This window comes from Amblyomma americanum, chromosome 10, assembly GCF_052857255.1.
Source record: "Amblyomma americanum isolate KBUSLIRL-KWMA chromosome 10, ASM5285725v1, whole genome shotgun sequence".
In the NCBI taxonomy this organism is placed as follows: Eukaryota; Metazoa; Arthropoda; class Arachnida; order Ixodida; family Ixodidae; genus Amblyomma; species Amblyomma americanum.
Genome location: NC_135506.1, coordinates 149,113,313 through 149,117,685, shown reverse-complemented (window position 1 = coordinate 149,117,685; position 4,373 = coordinate 149,113,313).

Sequence of the window (4,373 nt, the reverse complement as noted above, 5' to 3'; positions counted from 1 at the left end):
CGCCCTTCCGGTGGCCGCTGCTATAAATTCACGCCGGCATTAAGGGACCGCCACAAGAGCAGGGGCGACACCGGAACCTGCAATGTCTGTCTTCTCTTCTTTGTGTGCAGATTCCCGCTTTCCCAGCCAACCACTCCTTCCACCCTCGACTGCTACCCTCACCTGCAAGCCGCATCATCGCTAGTTGCACATGCGGGCTCTGCACATGCGCATCACAACCTTCCGGAACAGTGCGATCGCCCTTCCGGTGGCCGCTTCTATAAAATCAAGTCGGCATCAAGGGACCGCCACAAGAGCAGGAGCGACACCGGAACGTGCAACGTATAAGTCTTTTCTTATTTGTGCGCACATTCCCGCTTACGCAGTCAACCACTCCTTCCACCCTCGCCAGCTACCCTCACCTGCAAGCCGCATCATCGCCAGTTACACGTGCGGGCTCTGCACATGCGCATACCAACCTTCCGGAACAGTTCGTTGGCCTTCCAGTGGCCGCTGCTATAAAATCAAGCCGGCATCAAGGGACCGCCACAAGAGCTGCAGCGACAGCGAAACGTGCAACGTCTAAGTCTTCTCTTATTTGTGTGCAGATTCCCGCTTACCGAGCCAACCACTCGTTCCACCCTCGCCAGCTACCCTCACCTGCAAGTCGCATCGTCGCCAGTTGCACGTGCGGGCTCTGCACCTGCGCATAACAAAACCTTCCGGAACAGTGCGGTCGCCCTTCCGGTGGCCGCTGCTATAAAATCAAGCCGGCATCAAGGGACCGCCACAAGAGCAGGAGCGACAGCAAAACGTGCAACGTCTAAGTCTTCTCTTATTTGTGTGCAGATTCCCGCTTACCCAGCCAACCTCTCCTTCCACCCTCGCCAGCTACCCTCACCTGCAAGCCGCATCATCGCCAGTTGCACGTGCGGGCTCTGCACCTGCGCATACCAACCTTCCGGAACAGTGCGGTAGCCCTTCCAGTGGCCGCTGCTATAAAATCAAGCCGGCATCAAGGGACCGCCACAAGAGCAGGAGCGACACCGGGACGTGCAACGTCTAAGTCTTCTCTTATTTGTGCGCAGATTCCAGCTTTCCCAGCCAACCACTCCTTCCACCCTCGACTGCTACCCTCACCTGCAAGCCGCATCATCACCAGTTACACGTGCGGGCTCTGCTCCTGCGCATACCAACCTTCCGGAACAGTGCGGTCGCCTTTCCGGCGGCCGCTGATATAAAATCAAGCCGGCATCAAGGGACCGCCACAAGAGCAGGAGCGACACCGAAACGTGCAACGTCTAAGTCTTCTCTTATTTTTGTGCAGATTCCCGCTTACGCAGTCAACCACTCCTTCCACTATCGCCAGCTACCCTCACCTGCAAGCCGCATCATCGCCAGTTACACGTGCGGGCTCTGCACCTGCGCATACCAACCTTCCGGAACAGTGCGGTCGCCGTTCCTGGGGGCCGCTGCTATAAAATCAAGCCGGCATCAACGGACCGCCACCAGAGCAGGAGCGACACCGAAACGTTCAACGTCAAAGTCTTCTCTTATTTGTGTGCAGATTCCCGCTTACCCAGCCAACCACTCATTCCAGCCTCGCCTGCTACCCTAACCTGCAAGCCGCATCAACGCCAGTTACACGTGCGAGCTCTGCACCTGAGCATACCAACCTTCCGGAACAGTGTGGTCGCCCTTCCGGTGGCCGCTGCTATAAATTCACGCCGGCATTAAGGGACCGCCACAAGAGCAGGGGCGACACCGGAACCTGCAACGTCTAAGTCTTCTCTTATTTTTGTGCAGATTCCCGCTTTCCCAGCCAACCACTCCTTCCACCCTCGACTGCTACCCTCACCTGCAAGCCGCATCATCGCCAGTTACAAGTGCGGGCTCTGCACCTGCGCATACCAACCTTCCGGAACAGTGCGGTCGCCCTTCCGGTGGCCGCTGCTATAAAATCAAGCCGGCATCAAGGGACCGCCACAAGAGCAGGAGTGACACCGGAACGTGCAACGTCTAACTCTTCTCTTTATTGTGCGCAGATTCCCGCTTACGCAGTCAACCACTCCTTCCACCCTCGCCAGCTACCCTCACCTGCAAGCCGCATCATCGCCAGTTGCGCGTGCGGGCTCTGCACCTGTTCATACCAACCTTCCGGAACAGTGCGGTCGCCCTTCCGTTGGCCGCTGCTATAAAATCAAACCGGCATCAATGGACCGCCACAAGAGCAGCAGCGACACCGAAACGTGCAACGTCTAAGGTTTCTCTTATTTGTGTGCAGATTCCCGCTTACCCTGCCAACCATCATTCCACCCTCACCTGCTACCCTCACCTGCAAGCCGCATCATCGCCAGTTACACGTGCGGGCTTTGCACCTGCGCATACCATCCTTCCGGAACAGTGCGGTCGCCCTTCGGGTGGCCGCTGCTATAAAATCAAGCCGGCATCAAGGGACCGCCACAAGAGCAGGAGCGACAGCAAAACGTGCAACGTCTAAGTCTTCTCTTATTTGTGTGCAGATTCCCGCTTACGCAGTCAACCACTCCTTCCACTATCCCCAGCTACCCTCACCTGCAAGCCGTATCATAGCTAGTTGCACATGCGGGCTCTGCACCTGCGCATCACAACCGTCCGGAACAGTGCGATCGCCCTTCCGGTGGCCGCTTCTATAAAATCAAGCCGGCATCAAGGGACCGCCACAAGAGCAGGAGCGACACCTAAACGTGCAACGTCTAAGTCTTGTCTTATTTGTCTGCAGATTACCGCTTACCCAGCCAACCACTCATTCCACCCTCGCCTGTTACCCTCACTTGCAAGCCGCATCATCGCCATCTGCACATGCGCATACCAACCTTCCGTAACAGTGCGGTCGCCGTTCCGGGGGCTGCTGCTATGAAATCAAGCCGGCATCAAGGGACCGCCACAAGAGCAGGAGCGACACCGGAACGTGCAACGTGTAAGTCGTCTCTTATTTGTGTGCAGATTCCCGCTTTCCCAGCCAACCACTCCTTCCACCCTCGACTGCTACCCTCACCTGCAAGCCGCATCATCGCCAGTTACACGTGCGGGCTCTGCACCTGCGCATACCAACCTTCCGGAACAGTACGGTCGCCCTTCCGGTGGCCGCTGCTATAAAATCAAGCCGGCATCAAGGGACCGCCACAAGAGCAGGAGTGACACCGGAACGTGCAACGTCTAACTCTTCTCTTATTTGTGCGCAGATTCCCGCTTACGCAGTCAACCACTCCTTCCACCCTCGCCAGCTACCCTCACCTGCAAGCCGCATCATCACCAGTTGCGCGTGCGGGCTCTGCACCTGTGCATATCAACCATCCGGAACAGTGCGGTTGCCCTTCCGGTGGCCGCTGCTATAAAACCAAGCCGGCATCAAGGGAGCGCCACAAGAGCAGGAGCGACAACGAAACGTACAACGTCTAAGTCTACTCTTATTTGTGTCCAGATTCCCGCTTACCCAGCCAACCACTCATTCCACCCTCGTCTGCTACCCTCACCTGCAAGCCGCATCATCACCAGTTACACGTGCGGGCTCTGCACCTGCGCATACCAACCTTCCGGAACAGTGCGGTCGCCCTTCCGGTGGCCGCTGCTATAAAATCAAACCGGCATCAAGGGACCGCCACAAGAGCAGCAGCGACACCGAAACGTGCAACGTCTAAGGTTTCTCTTATTTGTGTGCAGATTCCCGCTTACCCTGCCAACCATCATTCCACCCTCACCTGCTACCCTCACCTGCAAGCCGCATCATCGCCAGTTACACGTGCGGGCTTTGCACCTGCGCATACCATCCTTCCGGAACAGTGCGGTCGCCCTTCGGGTGGCCGCTGCTATAAAATCAAGCCGGCATCAAGGGACCGCCACAAGAGCAGGAGCGACACCGGAACGTGCAACGTCTAAATCGTCTCTTATTTGTGTGCAGATTCCCGCTTTCCCAGCCAACCACTCCTTCCACTATCGTCAGCTACCCTCACCTGCAAGCCGTGTCATCGCTAGTTGCACATGCGGGCTCTGCACCTGCGCATGCCAACCTTCCGGAACAGTGCGGTCACCCTTCCGGTGGCCGCTGCTATAAAATCAAGCCGGCATCAAGGGACCGTCACAAGAGCAGGAGCGACACCGGAACGTGCAACGTCTAAGTCTTCTCTTATTCTTAGAAAACATAGCGCAAAAAGGACACGGACGACACAGAAGTGGACAGATTCCCGCTTACACAGTCAACCACTCATTCCACCCTCGCCTGCTACCCTAACCTGCAAGCCGCATCAACGCCAGTTACACGTGCGAGCTCTGCACCTGAGCATACCAACCTTCCGGAACAGTGCGGTCGCCCTTCCGGTGGCCGCTGCTATAAAATCAAGCCGGCATCAAGGGAC